Below are 23040 nucleotides of genomic sequence, written 5' to 3' on the forward strand. Positions count from 1 at the left end.
TTACCTCAGGCTTCCTTAATAATCCCAGCTTGCACAGATTGCATCTGTTGTACTTTTACCACTGAAAGCAATGAATCATAGATTCTAAATTTCTAGTTCTTCAGAAATACATTCTCAGATAAACTTTGAACTCTTAGAAAACTTTGTAGAGGGACTTTTGAATATTGCACAATGGCTAAATTCATTGTGTTTAATTTTTCTTCTTACTTGTCTTTAGGGTCCATTTAATTCTGTGAAAAAGACCATGTGTTAAGCATCTCATTTCCTTTTTTATTAGTTACATAATTTAGGTAAGAGAACTCCTTTTACTGGGAAAGATTTGTGATGTGAAGACTTTTTACTGAAAAATATTTTTTTCTCTTCATATTGCCAACAGAAAAAGTACTTGCCATCTCTGTTTCTCTCTACATCTTGAATTACTCTGGAAAATATTCAGAATAACTTAATAACCAGCCACTATTTCTGTTTTATCTTATTATATTGAGTTACTCAGCCTAAATTTTCTCAAAAACATTTTCAGTGAATAAAATTTTCTGAGTATATTTGTTGCCTGCACTTTTACTATCATATGATCAATAATTCAGCCACCTTTCTCACCTCCTTGACTCTTAGGGTTTTAGGTTATCCAGAGTCTTCCTTCACTTCAGAAGCAGCTCACATGGATTCATGTAAAATATGCTTGCAGAAAAAACATCATATTATTGTGCTTCACGTTTTGGAGCACATAAACTGGTTTCATTTCAGATGAAACAAATGTGGGAGATCTGCCCTAGCCAGGTATTCAAGCCACAGAGGCAAACTAGGGTTGGAATGTTCACAGAACGGGCGTCAGGTCCTCAGTACCAAGATGTAGCCAAAATCATCCTGTAGCCTGGCAGGTGGAGCATTTCCTTGAAAAGGGGCTTTTCAAAATGTGTATGTTGACCTCTTCATGCTCAGAAAAGAAATGGCTTAGCCATCATACTGTCTGAGCAACTGATCAAAGAGTTTGTTTCTGTATTTAAAATAAGAAAAAAAAAAAAAGATTTAGAGGAATGAGTCAACAGCATTGCCCTTCTCCTTCCGTAGTAGGCATGACTTGTAAAGTAAAAATGGCATGGTGTAAGGAAACACTGCTGAAATCTGTCCCCTCTACATCATCCTCTGAAAAAGTGCCCTCCATGTTTCTGAGTGAAACATAAGAGAGGTAGGATTGAGTCATGTCCTCAGTATTCCCTCTTGCCCAGCTGGAATAGTGACCTGAAAAACTGTTGTAGTGTCTTCTTCCCTCCCTTCCTTCCAATCTCCCTCTCTTCCTTCCTCCCTCGGTCCCGGCCTTTACTTCTGATAGAGTATTGCTAAAGGACAGAAAGGAGAAGGGTTGGAATCTTTCCCCTTTTTCCCAGGCAAAGACAAGCTCTTCCTTCCCTGGCTGTGGGACGTAGAGCAACATCCCAACTCCAGGCTGCTCATGTAGAAACCCTTAAAAATTTTTAAGTGTCCTTCCATCTGCTCTGCTCCACAGTTCAATCCAAAACATGCTGCAGAAGACTGCCCATCTTGTCAGAAGTTGACATTTTTAAAAGCAAAAAGTAGTAATATAAGAATGATTTGTCTCTTGAGAAACATTTCCTTCTGATGATCAGATAACAGTAGAAAAATAGAGACCTTTCAAAGCATTTATGCAAAGAGGCTTCTTATTAAGCCCCAAATATAGTCTAAATTCAAAAGGCAAGATTGGGGTGCTTTAACTTCCTCTGTTTGTACTGTGGTTTGTGTATCACAAGGCGACAGCTGTAGATCAGAGGACAGATGTGCTCCTGGCAACTGATGGGTGTTTGTGAGCAGGAACTTCTTGGGAGATATTGACTGGGTCACGGGCAGCTGCTCGGAAATTTGTTAAGTAATCTATCTAACATGTCCAAGGAGTAGCACATCCAAATCAATCCATCCAAATGCCTCAGGAATATCAATAAAGAGATAATAAATCTGATAATTCTCTGTGATTTGCTCTGGTGTGAAGTTACTGGGGAAGCCTTGTACAATATGAAGATTAATTCTAGTACACATTTGTTAAGGTGACAAATGCTCCATGCCAGCACTGTGGCTGGTGAAAAATTAATTTCAGATTAATTTCAAACTTTAGTTTCTGCAATAATCTGATGTTATAAAACTGAATGGCAACAAATGGCAATTGCTGAGGATGTTTTTGGAAGGGAACTAGACCCCAGGTTTGCAGAATGAGTTTTGCAGCTTTTTATTTTTCTTTTGTGCATCTCCCACCTAATTTCTGTTCAGCAAAAAGCCATTCATTTCTTTCCTGTTGTTCTAAATTTTAAACTATTTAATTCTAAATTTAAATTATCATAGTAATGATAACCATAAACCATTACGAATAACATAAATACAAAGCCTAAAGAGATGATAAATATATTTGTATGGTTAATATCCTAGCCCGATCAGCTATGTTAGTTCTAAGTCCTTTGTGAGAAGGAAAAAACAAAAGTGTCCCACCAGGCACAGTCCTGAAAGTCTTTTTTTTTTTTTTTTCCATTGATTGTGATAGGTATAAAATCGAGTATACAGTCTAGAAATCATGTTATATATATTATAGGCTAATTATATTAATCTATAATTTATTTACTCTATTTTCCATTTGTCAACCACCTTTAGGAAAGAATCCCAGCACTTTTGTTTCTGACCTAACTGATGTGAGAGAAGTGACGTTTCTCAGGGCAAATTTGCACTCTAAGATTTTTTTTATGTTTGAAAAATTCAGAATTCTGTTTGTAACCTTCATTCTAAAAGTTATCAAAATTACCTTCATCTTTTCAAATTAACTCCAGATTCTTTGAAGAGCAAAACTAGTACTTTAGCCACCTATGTCTTGGTCAGTGAAAGAAATTTGTATTTGTTTCAAAAATAAAGAGCAGAAAGTAGGAGTTTACAAAAATAAAAGGTGAGAGACTGTTAATTCAAACAAAATTCCATTTTCACAATGAGTCCGCTAAATTTGGCATTTGGACTGTAGAATTTCTACAACTTTGTAGATTTTTTTTTTCTATATTCCTAAATTTTTGCTGGACAAAAGTCTGAGTGTGCCTTAAAATAAAACAGAATACTCTTTGCCCCCTTTGTTCATACTGCTGTCCTATCATAGCATCTTCCTTTTCTAAATCTAGATAAGGAAAAAATTATATAGAAAGCAAAGTAGATGATGGAATGCAAGCATCTCCCTCCCCTCTGTCAGCGAAACCTTGTTCCTCAGAAACACAGGGTCTGCTGGGCCACCTCCTGGGCTCTTTCACCCTGACTCTTGGAAAAGAGCAAGAGCCCTACAAAGCCCGTCCAGCCAGTGGTGGCTGTTCAGTACTGCACCAAATGTGTTTTGTAGAATATCCGTTTTCTCCCATTTTATACGCGATTTTTTTAGGCAGACCTAAAAAAATTAACTAATTAAAGGGCCTAACTGCACTTTAGGCAGTGCTCTTTCCTTCCTGCACGCTTTGGAGAAAGCACAGCCTCTCTCCCTCAGGTGCGGGTGAGAAGCTGCAGTCCAGAGAACATGATGGAGAGGGTTCACCTCTCCAAGGGAACAGCTAAGATGGGATGGGGTCACAAGATGGTTTGAATTGGACCATGGGTGGGAGAAGAACCTTACTGCATCTTTCTTTCAGCAAATGGTTCAAGCCATAGAATTCTTAGGCAAAGCTTGTAGATTTTACTTAGCTTTTATTTTAGTGTGGAAGGCAGCAGGCCATGGATATTTCACTTACCTATTACACTTACCTTAAATAAGAGATCCTTCTCTTTCCCTGTCCAAGGGAAGAACTGTAATAGCATTTGGTATTTAATGCCTCAGTATCATGAAAATTTGTTTTGGTATTTTTTTCTCCTCCCATGAGCTCTGTTGTCTCTCACAGAATTCAGTTTTGTTTTGCATTAGGAACAAAAATTTTGATTCCCGTTGTAGCTCTTCTTCTGACATCCCACCAGATACTGATTTCAGAGAGGTCTTTTGCAGTTCTGTATCACAAAGACTTACATTTTGTAATTCTGAACATAACTTATAGCTTCTTATTCAATGGACTTTGATCCATCTTCATAATTGATATATTAGATGCCAAGTTTGCTCAGCTATGAAGTAGAGAATGCTGGTGCTGGACCTCTTTTCAGCATATTCAAAGTAGATTTGACCAAAGTTCCTTGACACAGATGAATTTGTATCAAGTATTCTTCATATCTGCTTTTTCCCCAAAAGATCTGATTTATTTTAGGGCAGAAGTACTTGTTTCAGATTATTTTGTGCTTTTTATTGAGTGACTTTCACTGGGAATGTGAATAGGGATATCAGGTTATGCAAAATGGTAATGAAGGAGAATGTCCTACTGTGCTGTGAGTTTTGTATTGAATGGGATGGCTTGAGGGACTGAAATTTCCATTTAGTCCTTAAACCACATAGCAAAAAATCCACCAGTGCCTGATGGCATTAAAATATGTATTTCAAAGGCTAGAAATGTTATGCAAAAAGTAGTTGAAACACAAGAATTTTGCTTGTGCATGGGTTTGTGTGTGGAGATATCTGTGCTTGCTAATAAAGAAAACTAATCAGAAGCATGTCAGGTTTGTTTTCATGTTTGGATCTCATATTCAGTGTGTCCTTGTCTGATGGTTTGAACCATGGGTGTCTTGTGGTTTAGTCTGGTATCCATGTCAGCAGATACCCAGACATGACAAACATGTTGGAACCAGTGTTATTTAATATCTTCATTAATGACATGAATGGGGGGATTGAGTGCACCCTCAGCAGGTTTTGCAGATGACACCAACCTGAGGGCTGTGGGTGACACAGAAAGGACAGGATGCCATCCAGAGGGATCTGGACAGGCTCAGGAAGGGGCCCATGGCAATCTCATGAGGTTTTACAGACCAAGGCCAAGGTGCTGCACCTGGGTCAGGGCACCCCCAGAAGCAGTCCAGGCTGGGGATGAGCAGAGCCAGAGCAGCCCTGGGAGAAGGACTTGGGGGTGCTGGTGGGTGAGAGGCTGGCCATGGCCCGGCCGTGTGCTGGGAGCCCAGACACCCCGTGTGCTGGGCTGCACCCAGAGCCCCGTGGGCAGCAGGGCAGGGAGGGGATTCTGCCCCTCTGCCCCCTCTGCTGAGACCCCACCTGCAGGGCTGCACCCAGCTCTGGGCTCCCAGCACAGCAAGGACAGGGACCTGCTGGAGCCAGGCCACAGCAGGCACCAAGGGGATCAGAGGGATGGAGCAGCTCTGCTCTGAGGAAAGGCTGAGAGAACTGGGATGGTTCAGCCTGGAACAGAGAAGGCTCTGGGGTGACCGAATTGTGACCTTACAGTGCCTGAAGGGAGCCCACAGGAAAGATGGAGAGAGACTATTTACAAGTGCCTGGAGTGACAGGACAAGAGGGGATGCATTCAAATGGACAGAAAACAATTTTAAATTAGAGATTAGGAAGAAATTCTTTCCTGTGAGGGTGGTGAGGCCCTGGCACCGTTTGCCCAGAGGAGCTGTGGTTTTCCCATCCCTGGGAGTGTTCAAGGCCAGGTGGGATGGAGCTCTGAGCAACCTGGTCCAGGGAGGGTGTTCTTGCCTATGACAGGAGATGATCATTGGAAGGAGATGATCATTCAGGTCCTTTCCAACCCAGGCCATCTCACGATTCTATGATAATCTAACATTTGAGATATATGAAGGGGATTTATATTATATTAGGATTGTTATCTTTGTGCATGCCAAAAATACGTATTACTTTCAACAGAAAAAGAAATTAATTGTATAGAAATAATTATTTAACCTCAGATGTGTCAATTATAAGAAAAAATATTTTATTTCTATTCTGTCAGTAGGCACCTGATTCGCAAACTTATTATAACAGATTACTAAAAAATATTTATTTTCTGTCTTCAATCATAAAAAGAACTTCAAACTCAAAATTACACTTTGTTGCAAAATATTTTATCCCTGTCTTAAAATGATATAATTTAACTGTTGTCTGCGTAACTTTAACTTAAATAAGGTGCTAGTGGGGATCTGCTGCTCCTGACAAAGAGGGTAGGAGAGAGACGAGGTAATTTGTACTTAATGCAATAAAGTATTAAATTAGTCTCTTGTAAACTTGATTGTCACTCTACTGAAGTGCATCTTTACATTCATGTTTATGCATGTTTACAAACGATCTTGAATTTAGTTCCAAACCTTTTGAAAAGAGAATGCCTGATGATAATGTTTATACATTTTGTGTATCTTTTTCATTGGCTTTGTGTTTCTTGTGGTCTCAGCTATTTCTTGCACTGAAATGATCAGCTCCTCTCTATCCAGTTTCCTTTTCTCCGTGTGTCCATATTTATACAAGTCTGTGCGGTTTTAGGAGCAGTTTCCACTTTGGTTAATGCATTATCAGAAAAATTAATGAAATTCCAGTTATGTGATCAACACAGATCTCTTTACTTCACCTTATTCTAATTCCACAGTGCTTATCTTCACACTTCTACAATTAGGTGGTGGAGTTCAGGCATTTAAGATGCAACTGGACATGGCACTCAGTGCTGTGGTCTAGCTGAAAAAGTGGTGATTAATTTTCCATCATAAATGGTTCTGTGGGATATTTTGAAACTTTTATCATGGCAGTCAACATCTTATTGTATATTGGATACTTGGCAAATATATAAAAGATTAAAAATTTTTACTTGTCTTTACTTCTAAACTATTATAAACTCTCTACTTCTAAATGGTGAAAATCAGGTTTTCAAAGAAAGGCTCTTTATTACATTTGTAAACAAAATCCATAAACACATGGCTTGAACTCTAGAAGTCAAGATGAGCTTGCCAGCTTGAGGAGGGAGAAGGGCTTTTTTGTTTTTCCATTTGTTTTTGTTGTTGTTTTTTCTAGTTCTTTTTCCTTCCTCGTGAAACAATGAACTTAACAAGGGTGACTTGAATTAAAATAATCTTGGAGTTATACAGTGCAGTCTTTTTACAGACTCTTTGTTTCTGAAAGATCTGTGATTTGGTCTTATTTTACAGGACTAGAGAGAAACATTTTCCATAGATGTCAGCTTCTGTCTTCTGTGATGCCCCACTCAGCACTGAGTAATTCTGGAAAAGGAGAGTGGCTTCTCAGAATGAGGTAGGTTTCATTCTTTTCCACATGGCCTGAGGAAGTTCTTAATAGTCACTTTTTTGTTTAATATAAGTGAAGTTAGACAGTTGTTCCGAGTCTGACTTCACCTTGCCTTGTCCTTGGTTTTGGTGGATTCCTCTGTGTTGGTATTTACCCAACAGAGTAATGATTGAGTGTTGTGGTGGCCTACGATGTTCCACGAGCTTTGATTCATGTCACAGTTCTGTTCCAAAGCATTTTTGGGCTGCTGCGACTGTTACCTGTGACAACAGGTACACTCTGTAGTCCCTGTGCACGTGTCATCAGAGAGGCATACCTTAGTTCACCTTCCACAGCCAAGGTTATTTCCTAACAGAATGGTTTCAGGAGAGGGATTTGAGGAAGGTTTGCATGTTATTTTTATTATTATTATTATTTTTATTATTATTATACATAATCTCTGGTCAAAGTGCAGTGCAATGACTAGGTAATGCCTAAAGGTCTTGGTCCTTTTTTGATATTTTCTCACTGGTGGTAAAAGACATATTGAGGTAAGAGTTTGTTACTTAAACATGGGACTGGTAAACATGACACAAAACATGCAATAGACCCACAGCCATCTGGAATGGCAGCTGAGCCCTTGGCAGGATTCTGTAGGGTATACAAAATGCATGAGTTGCCTATGCTTAGCAGCCCTATCCTATATGTTAGATTTCTCTTTCAGGAAACTGTAAGAACTGGTTCAGTTTGGGCTGTGATAGGTTGTAACCCCAGATTCAGAGGTGATGTCAGGAGACCTGCAAGGAAAGAAGGTTTGAAACGAAGCAAATAAAGCTACAACTAGGAAGGTGTTGGACAGGAGCTTGATTTATCTTATTTTCCACTGATTGCTTTTCCTACTTATATTCTTCATGAGTGGCAACCTTCGCGTGCGTGACGTCTTTTCTGTGTTGTTCTGTCGTGCATTATTTCACAGAAAGAAATGCAATAATTGCTCTGTTCTGTGCTGCATCCCCTCATTGTGTACCCAGTGTAAGGGAAAATATTACCGTCGGTATCTGACATGTGGAACTAATTTGCCTCTGTTGGAGTTCAGGGAGAGGTCTTGGCTATTATAGTGGATGAAAACACTAGGAATTATAGGCACCTCACCTCATGATGCTTCATTTGTAGTTTACTTTTGTGATGATATACTATGGATAAAATATGGGGAGCATATCCTGGCCCCATTGAAATCAGTAGGAATTCTTCTCTTAATTTCAGCTAGGCCATGACCCTGGGAATCTCTACTGGCTCCTGGTGAAAGATTTCTTCTTTTCCTCCCCCTATTTAGACCTCCTCCGAGGACTTAGTTTTTAATATTGCTACCAAATCTGCTTCTTAGGTAATAATTCTCTCTTATTGAAGGTTATTTGTAGTTGATTTGGGAAAGCCTATGCTCAAAGGAAAATATGTTCCTATACCTATATTTTTCTGTCCTTAAATATGACAGTATTGTTATGGGTAATTATAGACTGAATCTCAGGAAATGGTATCTGATGAAAAGATAAAGGACTTCAGAACAATTTACCAAGGGATTGGGTGGCAAAACTACAGGTAAGATATTATTATGCAAGAACTGCAAGAAAGAAGGCTTGACTCTGAGAGGAATCAAGATCACTTAATTAAAGATCACTTTAACATCATCAGTTTCTATGACTGGAAATTCTTTCATGAGCATATTGTGGATTTTCCCCTTACTAACAGTTTGGATTTGATAAGTTTATCTTTCTCCATGGATGAAAAGTCACACTTTAGCATTATTCTTGCTATAGTAATAAATTTTCACACTCCCACAGCTGGAGCATGTGCTACCCACAGGTCATTCATAACTTACAAATCCTTTGACTAAAAAGGCACCATAATTCTTATTTTCTAATTTTTTTTTCTATCAGCTGATCAGTGGAGCCCTTTGTTGTAATATATTCTACCTACTGTATACCATAGGCATAGGAGTATATTAAAATAGATTGTGTGAGATATGAAGCTTAATTTTGATTGTGAAAAACATGAGTGGTACACCAAAGCTATTTCTGACCGGAGATATTTTCTTAATTAATTGTTTCTGAAAAAGGGACAGATATGAAATGCTGAGTGTGTTATCATCAGATGTCTGATTTTTCTGTTTCATTATCTCAGGTTCATCAGCTCCTATTGGAAGTTTCATTCTATTGGTGTACCCTGTTTTAGGAATTTTATAGTGTTTTTCATCATAAATCTCTCCTAGTTTGGGCTGGGTTTTAAGCAGTACACAGTTTATGCAGTGTATTTGTCCATATTCATATGCATGCTCTGTTGGGGGTTTGAAGCTGAGTGGAAGAGATATTAAAAATCTTTTCCTCTGCATATTTTGGCCCAAGTGTCCATATGGATGTTCTGTTTTGCTTTGTTACACAAAGCCATGCTGGGAAGGAAGCCATGAGGTTTCAAGCCATTTTTTGCCCAGTCCTATGATGCTAATTTACCATTTAATGCTCCCTGCATCTTGCATCATTCCTTTAAAACTGTGTAAAAAAATACTTGCCATCTTGATTTTCTTTGCCTTGACTCTCATAGATAAGTATCCTGGCTCTGGCACTGCCTCGTGTCTAAGACAATTAACATTGCAGAGGGGATGGGGGTAAAGTGTTTTCACCGGGGAAGAATCCTGGTGTCTGTCTACAATGGGTGCTGCTGCATTTAGTACCCTCTGCTCTTCCTGGTGTTGTTTGTCACCTTCTGCACTGAACTCTGAGAGATGTTTAGGGCAGTCATGTTGAGTACATGTTTATTATATAAGTAATAAACCAAAATATTGGGTCTTGCTTATTATTTTTGGATCAACTCGCTGAATCAGTATTAATATTTAGCTTTGTTAATTAACCTGCCAAAGCAAACCACTTATTCACCTGAAAGAGTACCCAGAAAACAAGACCCTAGTGTTCTTCTCCTCACAGTTGTTCCAGATGTTCAAGTGTTTGAGGTATCCTGAGGGTATAGTCCTACACTAATTTGTAAAAAAACGTAGTATAAGTAAATCCAAATTTTAATACAGGACTTTGTAGTGATAAGAATGTTTGATGGAGGAAAAATGATTCACTGCAATTTGTAACTCGGAGAACACAATCCATTTGACTCCTTTTTCTGTATAATACAAAGAGTTCATCTGTTGCACAATGTTCATTTTTAATTAAACATTTTATCACAGCACAGCCTTTTATTGACATTCCTCATAATAGAGCTGATAAGATCTTGACCTACTCTTCAATACCACAATGTATAACTCAATACTCTGGCACACACTGTTCCCTTCAGAATTAAACACATGATTTTCTGATTTAATTTTAAAATCCTCTGTAGGTTTGGTCCCACTTATTTACTTTAACTTCCGTAGATGTGGGCCCCTTTAGACTTATGCATTTTGGATGCAACCAAACAGGGCTATCACTCCTGTTTGCTGAAGCTTTTAGCTAGCTGGATCAGTTTATTGAATCTTTTTCTCCTTTCTTTCATTTTTTTCTTTAAAATTTGCAATAAGAGGTGATTTATCACCTAATCTTGTTTCCTACTGTATGTTTTGGGCACAATTTTGATTAGGTGTGCTAACTTCACCCACTATTGCCTTAATCATAGGTTTATAGAATTTCTGCTACCACAGAAATTCCTTAAGAATCCTTCACGAGAAGAGATTCCTGCAGATGTCCCCAAAGATGAACAACAAACCTGATCCTTGTCAGTAACCTTAACGAACCCTGTGATATAAAGCTTCCCAGAACCATGTGTTTGGCCATGCTGATAGGCACCCCTGTAGCTTGGCAGGATTTTGTCACCTCCAGAGGACCTGCACTAGGGGAGAGGGAACCAACCCCTTCAGCTGGTAGTGGCTACAGTGGGGCTGCTGCCACAGGAGAGATCTGGAGACAAGCTGGCCCCAGAGCAGCATCCAGAGGGAAAAAGCCTAAAGTACATTCCCAGGGTTTGCTGTTTTCTGCACTGGGTTTTAGTATTCCTCTAGATGGGAAAAGCAGAATTCTCTAATATTCTGCTGCAGCAAATCACCCTTTCTGAGTCCAGCACCCACCATACACACCTTCATTTTGGAGGACCATCAGGTATTGCATGACCAAATTTCTCAGAAATCTTCTCACCTCTTGCTCTATCAGCAGTGTCAAATGATAATGACTCAACTGCCCTGTGCTTCTCTTTCACACTTGGCAGTCAGTTTTGCTGTTCATCCTTCTCATACAGCAGGCCTTCCACTGTTCACTATAAGTCTATATTGATTTGAGCTGATAATTTTAAGGTAATTTAATTTCCATTTGAAAATATTTCATGTAATAAATTGCAGAAAATGCAGAACTGCTTTGCACTTGAGAAGAGCTTTAAAGAGAGGAGGATACTCAATTGCTGAGGATATTTTCTTACACCATGATAGATTTTTTAATCTTGCTTGGTCAGCATAGAAGTTAAAAATCACACAGGGCCTCTGACAGTAGGAAGTTACCAAGTGCCAGAGGTGTATATTTCAAAGTTAAACCTTCCAACCTCTTCAGTCTTCAACAAGTTCCAGATCTTCATGGATAAATAGGTATGTAGTGAATTTAAGTACATACTAGATCGCTGAACTAAACCTAGATTCTTGATTTGTTTGTTTTTTTTTTTTTTTTTTTTTTGGCACACTCTTTCTCCAAATCTACAAGAAAGTATAATGCAATGTCATTGGAAACATAGAGGAGTGTGTGACTTGAAAGAATGAATTGAACTTTACTAATTGCTCTAAAAGAGAACAGTTTATGAAAAAGGAGCAAGTTCATGGCCTGCTACACCCAGCTGAGTTGGAGAATGGTGAAAACAAAATCGAGGTATGCCTGAGGCACCTAGGACCTGTCAGCGCAGGTACCACAAGCCAAAGGTGCCTCTCTGCCTTGGCTGCCTCTTCCATCCATGCAGGATAGATGAAGACAAGTCAGGGAAATGTCAGCAGAGGCCCAGGACACTGTTGGCAGTGCAAAAACAACTGGAACATTGCAGGTACAGGGTCTCACCCTCCCCAGCAGAGGAGGGGCAATGACAAGGGAGAGAATGAAAAAAACAGTGAAACCGCTTGTTGCATCTATTCCTGAAAGCTCACTTGTTTAAATCAGACCAAATGATATCAAGTGAAGCTTCCAGTTACAATAGAGATACTGGACACTGAAATAAAGATACTGAAGTTTGATCATATGGTGGAGTAGAGAGACTCAATTTTTGCCAATGCTGAATAAATTCTCTATCTTTTGGATGCAGTGGTGCTCACTAACTTGTGTGCTCTCCCATCCTGAACAGTTCTGCAGCTGACATGAAGAGCAGGGAGGAGTAACATTAGTTTTTTGCTTTTTTGCTTCCTCACTTTTTTTTTTTTTTTTTTTTTTTTTTTTTTTTTTTTTTTTTGGTGTGTGTGTGTGTTTATTTTGTTTTTTTGGTTTTTTTTTTGGATTACACCTCTGCAACTTCAGGCTGGCTCACAGTTCTTGAGCTCACAGAAGAAAATGTGCAAGCTAGGATGGATGGCTATTCCCACAGATGCATTGATATTGGTTTTTCCCTGCTTTTTACCACAAGCAGTCTTCTAGGTATTTTCTAGAATTAATAAAAGGCTGTCCTGGGTTTTAAACATACTTAAATCATGCTAGAAAAAAATCAAACTGTTGTATTTGCTGGTGAACATGTGCATGTTCTCTTGTTTGTGGGGGACTAATAAGCACATAATTTCCCACCATCTTTTTACAGAAAGTCAAGTTAAAATATTTATAGGAAAACAACCCCCCCAACATCTACTTCGAATGGCATCAGCACAAATTTTGATAAGTATTTTTAAATTTTCTTTTTCATGAATACCATTTTAAATGCAAAAGCTAGATTATTTTTAGTGACAGAACTCAAATAAATGTAGATGTTATTTCTCCAGTAAGGAATATTTTATATAGTTAAAAAAAAACCCCAAAACCCAAAAAACCAAACAACTTGCTTAGCTGTGGTTTTGTTATTCAAAGACACACCCTCACCAGAGGGAAGGGGAAAGTGGGATTTAACTAAGTGTGTAATCTCATTTCAAGAGACGTGTTCAAACTTGTGTCAATTAGTGTTTTGATTCCATGTCCTTGGTCTCACTGTGTGCATTCCCTGTGCAATGCAGAGTCTGGCAAAACCATGGAAGGGCAAGTCCACAATGGGCCACAGTGGCCAAGACTGAGATGACCTGAGCCCCACAGGTGGCTTTGGCTTTCCTGCTGCCAAATTATCAGCTTTCTAAAACTCATGAAAATTCACACCCACTTGATGCAAAGTCTAATTTGCTTCTGCATACACTCAAGACAGGAAAAAAGTGTGTTTTAAGAAGAGAGGAGTTAGGTAGCATTGTTGTTTCTGTGTATATTTGTTTAGTGCTTTAGATTTTGTTGAAAGACAGGATCTGTTGACTGTGTGCTTTGGTTACATTCAGCTCCTTAAGAGGGGGTGTGTTTTGTTTACCAGCTTATTAGCTGACAAAATAGCATTCAAAGTTAATTTTAGAGAACATTATCGGGATATTACAAGGACATTATCCAAAATGAGTGGATAAGCCTTATTTTGTTGATGCTTTATTGGGATTTACCCATTGTAAAACTTGCTATTTTTTAGAAAACAGTTTAATGATTCATGAAGTACCAAAGTTAATTGCTTATATACTGATCTCAAACTCCTGTAGAAATAAATGCATTAGCCCAAATAATTTAATTCTAGTACATTAATATAAGCATTAAGAGTGTTCTCTTACATTAAAAAGAAAAAGGAATCAATCCATCTCGGTATCTGGACCTTTTTTAAATCACTGATGGTCTTGTAGGGAATACACACTGTACCTAGAGTATGCATATGTAAGGTAATGTTGGAAATGGGAAGATATTGGAGAAAGCTGTCTCTTCAGTTAAGATATTTAGCTAGAACTTGCAAGGTGTGAGTTAATTTGCTGAATCCTACTGTGAAAAATCTTACATTTTTCCTGATTCCCCATGCAAGATGTATACTTCAATCTGCTGGGAGAACATAAGTGAGAATTTTAACCAATTGTTTTGCAGAGCCTGTATTTTGGTAGACCTGCCTTCTTTTTATAAGATGAGGTTAATTTTCTGCCATTTTTTTTTCCTTTCACCGTTCCTCTTAGCTTATTTTATGTTAAAAGCCTGTTAGGACAGTTAAATTTTGTTGTTTCAAATTAGATAAAGAGAACAGATTTTAGCTCTGTACCCACATGCACACTGAATTGCAGTTTTGGTGTGGATTTAATGAAAAGACATTCTTCTGCTCTGCACTGGCTCTCAGTTTTTGTATTTAGTGGTGTGACATGGCAGCTTTCCTTAAAATATGAGTGGGCATGGATAAACTATCCATGAGAAAGGAGTTTTAAGGAAGTGTTTGAATGAGGAGAGGGTGACTGTACAAAAGAAAGGAGAAGGGAAGTTCTCTCAGTTGATATCCAGGGGAAAAAGGAAGAGGTCATTTGGGCAAGAAGGCCTGCAAACATCCTGTCACGTGGTGGTGGCAATGTGTTGAAATTGTAAATTCCTCATGGCATTTGGTGTGTTCTGTGAGTGTGCATGTATTGGTGTATGGAGGCTCCTCCTCTGCTCCCTCTGCAGCTCTCCAGGGATTCACAGAGTGAAGTCACAGCCACACTCAGGCACCACCAGATTGTGGGGAGAAAAAAACCAACCTGCAACAAGCAGTTGCTAGAAAGTCCCATTTGAACCGAGCATTTTAACTGACTCCTTGGGCAGCTGCAAGCCTTTGTGGAGAATTCACCAACAGAAAATGCCCTCTTTTCTCCCCAGCCAGGAAAAGAGCACAGTTTTGTGCCTTAAGTGACCAGTCACGCATCGTGAATAACGAGTAGTGATTGTTCCTATCGGTCAGTTAAAAATTGTGTCACAGGGTCAAACATGTTTGCATACACTACTCAAGGACCTGTGGCCAACAAAATCATTATTAACACCCATGACCTATTTGCAGACACCTGGTGAACAGATTTAAGGGCTCTATCCTTTGGCTGTATTTCCCAAGGAGCAATTCCGCCAGCCCTAACTTAAAATGTGTAAAATCTAGTCTAGAACAAAACTAGTTTCTTCATATAATAGCAATGTCCATCCTCAACACCTGCAGTGATGTATCCTTTATCGATAGGAATATTACAGGTGATGGATTTTGGTTTTGTGAGGCCATTCAGTCCAAACTAGGAGAACCTCTGGTCTACAGAACCTTGAAATACCTGTATTATTTTTAAATCGGCTTTTGAGCATGAGATATTTCACAATAATGGTATCCTTTGATTAATAGTATGCAGTAGTAATCCAGACAAGCACTGTTCAGAGGTAGGAAAAGGTCTCATCTACTTTTTCAGGAGTTTGTACTCTCTGCAAGGATCAAAAGTGTTTTGTGGTCACCAGGCTGAAAAGAAAGACTTGGTGAGTGAAAGGATGAGCAGAATTGGTCTCAGAGACTGAGATTCGGCTTTAAAATGTTCCTCCTTCCAGTGATTAGTGCAAACAAAAATATCTTCCCAAATGAGAGTGAGGAGGAGGGAGTGGAGGCCAGGGATGGGAGCATGCAAAACCCAGAACCACAGGATTTTAAATTCCATTGTATATTTAGTGCAGTTATTGTTTTTCTGGGGCTGATCTGCTGCTCTAAAGAACAAGTTAAAACTGCATCAGTCTCTGTGAAATCATTGCACTTCACACAGATTTTACTTTAATACTCTTTTATATTTTGTACCTTCAAAAAAAAAAAAAAGAAAAAAAAGCCTGTTTTGAGGAAGGAGTAAAGGGAGTGGTTTTTCTTAGAAAACAGCATGTAAACTTTACAACATCCAGTTTTTAAATTCCTTAGTGTCTCTTTTGCTTTTTGTTCTGTAATTGATTACTAGCACCCCCTTTAACCCACCTTAAAGGGCAAGCAGGAAATTCATGTTTTCCTTCATCAGCCCATCCCTCTGAAAAGCGTTCAATATTAAACCAGTTTGCAAGGAGCAAAGGCAGAAGAAACAAGAGGCCCACTTAGACCGTGGCAAGGTTAGGAGATGCATGTCTGGAGCCTGCAGCAAATCTCAGCTCTTGTTCCTGTACATTTTTTGCATGGGGAGGCCAAGTTAATTGGGGTATGGCTCTGTTCTTTCCTTTATGCGTGACCTTTTATTATCTCTGTGGCCCTGTAGTTCATGCAGTGTCATAAAGCTGTGGGAAAGTCTTGCAGCTGGCCTTATCAGCTGCTGGAAATTAACTTAGAAAATTGAAACATTTGTGTTTCCTTTTGCCTGAAGGTGTCTGAGAGTTTTTTTCCATTGCTACGAAGGTGCAATTATTGTGGTTGTGATTTTTGCTGATCATTGCCGGTGCATCTTTTTTTCCCTTCTTTCTCTCCCCTCCTTTCCCCCACTGCTTTTTAGTGGAAGTTCTGGGCTGGCAATCAGGTGTTGTGCTGGCAGAGGGGGGTTACTTTAGGAAGGGGGGGGGGGTTTACATGACATAATTCCCACGAATGTAGGAGGAGGATGAAAAAGATAAAGAAATTTTGTTTTTCTGAGCTAGAGGATTCTCTGCATGACTTCCCCACTGATGGGATCATGTGCTTTCAGGCTGAGATTTTATTAACAATTCAAATGGAAATTGAGGGCACAGGAGGAGCAGATTCTCACATAAACTTGATCTGTCCATGAATGCAGTTCTCTGTTTGCCCTGACCCTGCGTGGCTTAAGACACTGCCTGTGAGGCCTGAGTGCCAGACACAAAGACCGAAATGAAAAGCGAGCACATTCCAGCAGTCTGCACAAAGGCAATGGAGCAGTTTCTAGCCGTCTCCCCAGGGAGAGATCTTATCTCCTTGCCGCTAAACCCCTTTAGAGTGTTTATTTGTACTCTAGCACCCGAGGTTTATGAATTGATATGGATGCTGATTAAACTGTAAGTTCCCTCGGCGGGTCTTTGGAGGCGCTCCGCGTGTCATTCCTTGCCCGGATTCCTAATGACACTTAGCAAAAGGTCGCTTTGCTTTCCTCGGAGAGCTGACGGGGGGAAAAGTGCTGAAGGACAAGGGGAGCCCAGAAAGTGTGTTGGTAAAGAAAAGCCTTGCCGAGCCTTAGGAGAGTCTGGCAGAACTTTGCCAGGGGTGTGCTGTGTGCCGGGAGCGGGCGGGGGTCGGCAGCGCTCCGTGTCCCCATGGAATGCCGAGAGCGGCGGGCTGACCTTGTGCCAGCCAGGGACCACATCAGCAGGGACATCAGCAGGGACATCATCCACAGGGACATCAGCAGGGACATCATCCGGGACATCAGCAGGGACACCGCTCTCCGCCAATGGCAGCCAGAGCGGGATGCTGCCTGCCGGGAATTCCGCCGGGGCTTCTGGCAATGCTGGACCACACATCCCAGGGCGAGGATCTAAGTCATACGCCCTGGATGTTAGTATTGCTTCAATAGATTGCTAATAATGTCCCTAAATAATGGAGATTCCTTAATCAAATTATTAAACATTGCTACTTCTGGCTCTGCTAAGCAGGCTTCCTTTTATGAAAACTCCCCTAAAACAGTAGGAAAGCTGTAAAAAAAAAAAATCCAAATGTTTTGACTGTGTTAACTCCAAAGAGTCACAATATTAATTGCCTTGGTTTTCCTTATTTTCAGCCACAAAAGGAAAGGAAAGTAGCCCCAAAGCAAAAGCCCGCAGCTTCTTGATAGAAAATCATAACTAAATGTTCTTCCATTTTTCTTACAGCCTTTAAAAGTTTCAAATATTTTGATACTCCTGAAAGTATTTAAATTAGTGGGAAGAGATTTGCAAAAGATACTGATTCAAGTAGTTTTGGTCCCTTAGTTTTATGGGTTTATATTATCTAAAATTAATGGTCGTAGTTAGGCAAATTGTCACTAATTGGTGACAAAATTGCTTTATTGCTTTTCTTTCATTTGATGCTAATTAATGGCCCTACATTATTAAGTTCAAGCTTCTTCTGTATTTCTCCTTCTCCATAAATATTCTTAGTGGTTATGTGCTGGGCTAAACTTTTTTCTTTAGTGTATGCAATAATTGCCTTATAGAAATGAGATAGCAAACAGTTTTCTGGCATGATTTATACAAGTGTGATAACAAACATATTTCTGACATATTTTTTCCTGAAAGAATATAAACATTATTTGCTTTAGAGCCTGAAGTCATTTTGATATGAAAGAAACATTAGTAACATAATGTGTTAATTGATTCATGTGGTAAACCAATAGCTTTTCATATCAAAATACTTCTTAGTAACTTACTCAGCAGTTACTTTATAAAATCTGGACTTTGTTTTGCAAGTTAAAACCCCTTTACCTCTCTCCTGCTATTTTACAGTGTGTTTGAGAAAAAAAGTTCTTTTTCAGTGGACTAGAATAATGTAATGGAATTTTTCATCATATTTTCCACCTTTTAATGTAACTGGTATTTGGTACAGAGCCATATTTATCCGTGCTTCTCCAAACTAAATTATTTTAATGATACATAAATATATTAAGGTCTAGAAGAGATGCAGAAAAAAACGACTTCTAGGGGTTTTTGATACAAGAACCATGGAAAAAACCAGATTGTGTGTGTTATTTTTTCATTTTCTAAGAATTTTAAAAAGAGAGAAGTAATGAATATATGTCACAAAATTTGATATTTTTAACATCACATATTAAAGTAGAATAGTGAAACTAAATATCAAAATGACTACTGAAAGGGAGTTCTAGTCACCTTGTAAGAATAAATTGGTAAAAATTATGAAAAGCCAAAAGGTTTTCAAAATATAGGAGGAAATAGTCTCTAAGCTTTTATAGTTTCACAAATTATCCATATTTCTCTGCTGTCTAATCTTCTGTGGCTAAATAGAATGGTGCCTTTCACTGGTAGAGGATTGCACCAAGGATGAACCATTGTCTCTGTGATTGTTGACAAAGTTCTATTTATCTTTCAGCTCAGGTATACTCAGAAAGTTTTCAAAATTGTGATTTGCTAATCCTTGAAGTGATTTTTTGTCATCTTTTGTCATGAGGTGTGCTAGATTTAATTTTTTGGTTTATAAATTAATGAATATCCATTAATATTTGTTAATACTTCAGTCGTGGTGGTATTACTCAAATAAATCTTAAGAATCACTGAATTTTATAAACAAATTGTTATCTCTTTTTGAGATGATTGTTTAAAATGTGTTCCCTCCTAGAAGAAGCTTTGAGAAAAAGGAGAGAGAAAAAAATAATTATTTAGTTTTGCTTGAATGTGAAGATGATATTGCTGGACTTCAAACTTCTAAGTTTGTGTGCTCTGAGTCTGACCTCTGGAGGGAAGCAGGTACTCCCTTGAAGTGCCTACACGGACTTTATATTCTAAACTTAGATATTGTGAGTTTCATCATAGATAATAACCTAACCACAAGTAAACAGTATGACTTCTCCTCACAAGTAAAGGAAAGGAAGAAGAGAATAATTAAGATCACTAGAATTTGGCAGAACAGTGGAGGTCTGTGGTATAAAAATGTGAATCTAATCTTGCCAGAGAATCTGCCCACAGCGTTTGCTTGTCAGTGTCTGAAATAGTGTTGTCCTAGGCTGCCATCTGAGCAGCCATTTATGCTGCTTTGCTGAAGTAGCCACACTGAAAACCAATGGAAATGAAGGGATAGTTCTTTGGGCAGGAGGATAGTCCTTATGACAAAGGTGACCTTTGAATGATAGCTGAATGGGTTTATGGAGGTTACTGCAAAGCAAAACAATACTTCTGTAAATTGATGTTGATGAGAGATCAAATGTATGGTTTTTAATGTGTTGTGATGAACCACAGACTCAGTTGATAAAACACTTCATTGTAAACCACTGAGAAATTTACCACATGGATGGAATTGATTGAAGAAAAGGCTCTGTCTTCATGTGGAAATCTGTGAAATTTGCAAGTGTTCTTAGACATCCCAAATCTTCTAAATGCAACTTAAAATGAAGTAAATTAGAATTTCCTTAAAATTGCTTTCCATTTCTTTTGACATCCTTGGGAGCTATCTTGAGTAATTCTTATTGCACTTGTCATAAATACTGTCTAGTTTGTACTTGGTGTGTTTCTTCAGCTGTTGTCTATGGTTCTTGTCCACTGATACAAGCAAGGAAAGAGGAGGAGAGGAAGCCTGTTGCCCTCAGCCCCCAGTTTTCCCCTTTTATACGTGGAAAATTTTATGTTTTCCCTGCCTTCATAGAGTGGGCATCAGGGTAAAATATGTGCTGCCTGATCTGTTTGCTCTTCACAGCCATGAAAGTGTTCCAGAGGAGCAACCACACCAATCTGCTTCTGCTGCCCCAACTGAGTATCCAATCTGGGCTTTTTCCAAGGCAGTCTGGACATACTTTTCACCTTTTAGAGCAGCTATTTTCTTCTCACTGGCTCTGTAGGCACCCTAAAGTCATGGTGTTGTTACTTCCATGAAACTGAGGCATTAGGACTTTCCAGTTCCCTTCAATGAATGTTGTCAGCTTTTCTGACAAATTCTGTGATTTTGATGTCTAGTATTTCATATCAACCATATATTAATAAGGAATTATCTGCTATACATGTAAGATATTTAATCTCTGATTTGGTTGGAAGTTTTCAATTACACCTTAGTTATTTTTGGCCTTTCAGCAGTAATTTTTAAAGAAAATTTGTTAATCTTAACAAATCCTGGTCAGTCTGAGTGAATGTAACCTCAGAGGACAGTGACCAAATTTAAAAACTCCTTTTATTTTAATTTTTCTATTGATAATTCAGGTTTGGATACTATTCTGGAAGATGAGAAGTATATACAGACTTTTTCAGTATACTTTTAATAATACCACCTATTTAGTGATTGGTAATGCAATTTTACTTTAAATTTGGTACATTATTGAAAATTAGTTCCTTTTGGATTTGCTGCATAAATACACTTTCTAAAAAAAAATAGAACTGAAACTAAAGTTGTTATATGTTTAAATTTGTTGAATAGGGATGACTTGAGGAATCTTTCTACTTTGAGAAGTCATGACTGTCTCAGTCTCCTACCTCCAGCTAAGTCATATTTGATTGTTGGTACATGAAGAAAATATAATAATAATAATAATAAAAGACTGAGCATGGATGTAATAATGAAGAAACAATGCAACATAGTCAACCAGGCATAAAGAATTATGTATTGAAACTGAGAGGCCAAGTGTCTCATCAGCTGAATTTTAATAGTGCCTGGCAGAAGTGCTTGTACTTGTATAGCAGTTGTTTTAATATCTAATTATGTTTCAAGTTGAAATATGACAGTCTGTCTTGAAACATGAAGAGAACATTTCCTGTGATGCAATGTCTGAGCATTTCTTTACATACTAAACTGAGACCAGAAAATTGGTGATACTTATGTTTTCAGATTCCAGGAGCTTCCTAATTATGCATATTCCTATTTAAAGGTGTATCCTGTGCAGTTTTACTATTGTTAACTCTTTCCTCTTCCTGTCTTTATAGGCCATTTTGTTTATTGTATTCACTTGGTGCAACTTGTTCCCTTTTTTGCTGTGGTTTTTTTTTTTTTTTTTTTTTTTTTTTTTTTTTTTTTTTTTTTTATATTATTAGCTGCTTTATTTGCTAGTTAGCAGAATACCTAGTTTTGCTTGGGGAGTTTAGCTACAAAAGCAATATGCATTTTAAATATAAATGTGACTCCAAAGCTGACATCTGCATTATGCTCTTGATAATCTAGCATTACCCTTACAAGGTCAGGAGTAAAAGATCATCATAATTGAACTTAGGGAAAAAAGAGGAGTTTGATAAAAGCTTAAATTTTTACTTAGCATGCATACTGAAGTGAATGCAATAGTCAAAGTGAAGCCTGGTTTTGAAATGGCCTTTTTTCATTTTATTTCTCAGGATCGATTGGTATGTTGAAGCTGGAGCTTTTCAGGAAAAGTCTGGGATTATGAGTGCATCAGCCTCTGCTTTTAGCACAGCAACGAGGTTATCAATAATGCATTGGAGATCTCAGAATCCTTGAACGTAGGGAAATCACAGCTGGTGTGGGCTTATTGTTGAAATTGCAGATTTGCGCCAAGAGGTCACGACAACTGCGTGTCAGACGGTCACACACACATACACAGACATGTCTTGGGGGAATGAGGGGAATAATATCTGAAGAATTGCCAGTGCCCGTGTTATTTAGAAACTCTTCGTATGTTTCCATAGTTCAGCTTTAAAAGCAGCATATTTAATGCTGCTTGCAGCAGCCTTTTGACACTTTGGCCTTTCCCAGTATTGTAAGTTTTATTGTTTTCCTGACAAGTTTATTCATATACTAACAGCTTGCTTGGCAGCAACGTTCAGACTCAATACTTAGGCTTTCTGGTCACGGTGATGGCTGGCAGTAATAGAGAGGGAGAATAAGTGAGTGTGGAAATGCAAAGCTGTCTCTTGTTACATTTTATCGATCTCATTCTGGTGTCATTCAATTAAGACAGAAATGTGATGGATAGTGTCTGCATAGATCCCTACTTTGCTTTCCAGCCACTCTATATAAAGCTTTTTGGGGGGAGGGAGGAGGAAAGAGAGTGTGAGGGGAGGAGGAGGGGGTAGCAAATCAAAGATATACTGTCATTTGAATTACAGATCAAACTTATCTTTTAAAAAGATCATTATTCTAAAGCTATGCTGAAAAGCAATATTAGCAGAGCCAGCATTCTCTGTTGTCTTGCTAATAAGGATGTGCAAATGTCCAGCACACTGTTCATTGCAGTTGAAGTCATGTTGGTAGGGTTTTTTTTCCCAGATCTTGTCTGATCTGCGGTTTATGAATAAACACTTGATTCTTCTGAATTTAATACACAGATAGAAATGAAAGGATTTACTTGCCTAAGAGAAGAATTG

General features: G+C 38.5%; 1 long non-coding RNA gene across 1 annotated transcript in view; it reads left to right on the top strand.

The window, feature by feature from the left end:
- Positions 1-23040, top strand: part of LOC136375293 (uncharacterized) — a 93529-nt gene that overhangs the window by 40811 nt on the left and 29678 nt on the right. Inside the window, exon 2 of the long non-coding RNA XR_010746061.1 lies at positions 7027-7129. This is a non-coding gene — a long non-coding RNA (uncharacterized lncRNA). The remainder of the gene's footprint in view (positions 1-7026; positions 7130-23040) is intronic.

Source organism: Sylvia atricapilla, chromosome 2, assembly GCF_009819655.1.
Source record: "Sylvia atricapilla isolate bSylAtr1 chromosome 2, bSylAtr1.pri, whole genome shotgun sequence".
Lineage (NCBI taxonomy): Eukaryota > Metazoa > Chordata > Aves > Passeriformes > Sylviidae > Sylvia > Sylvia atricapilla.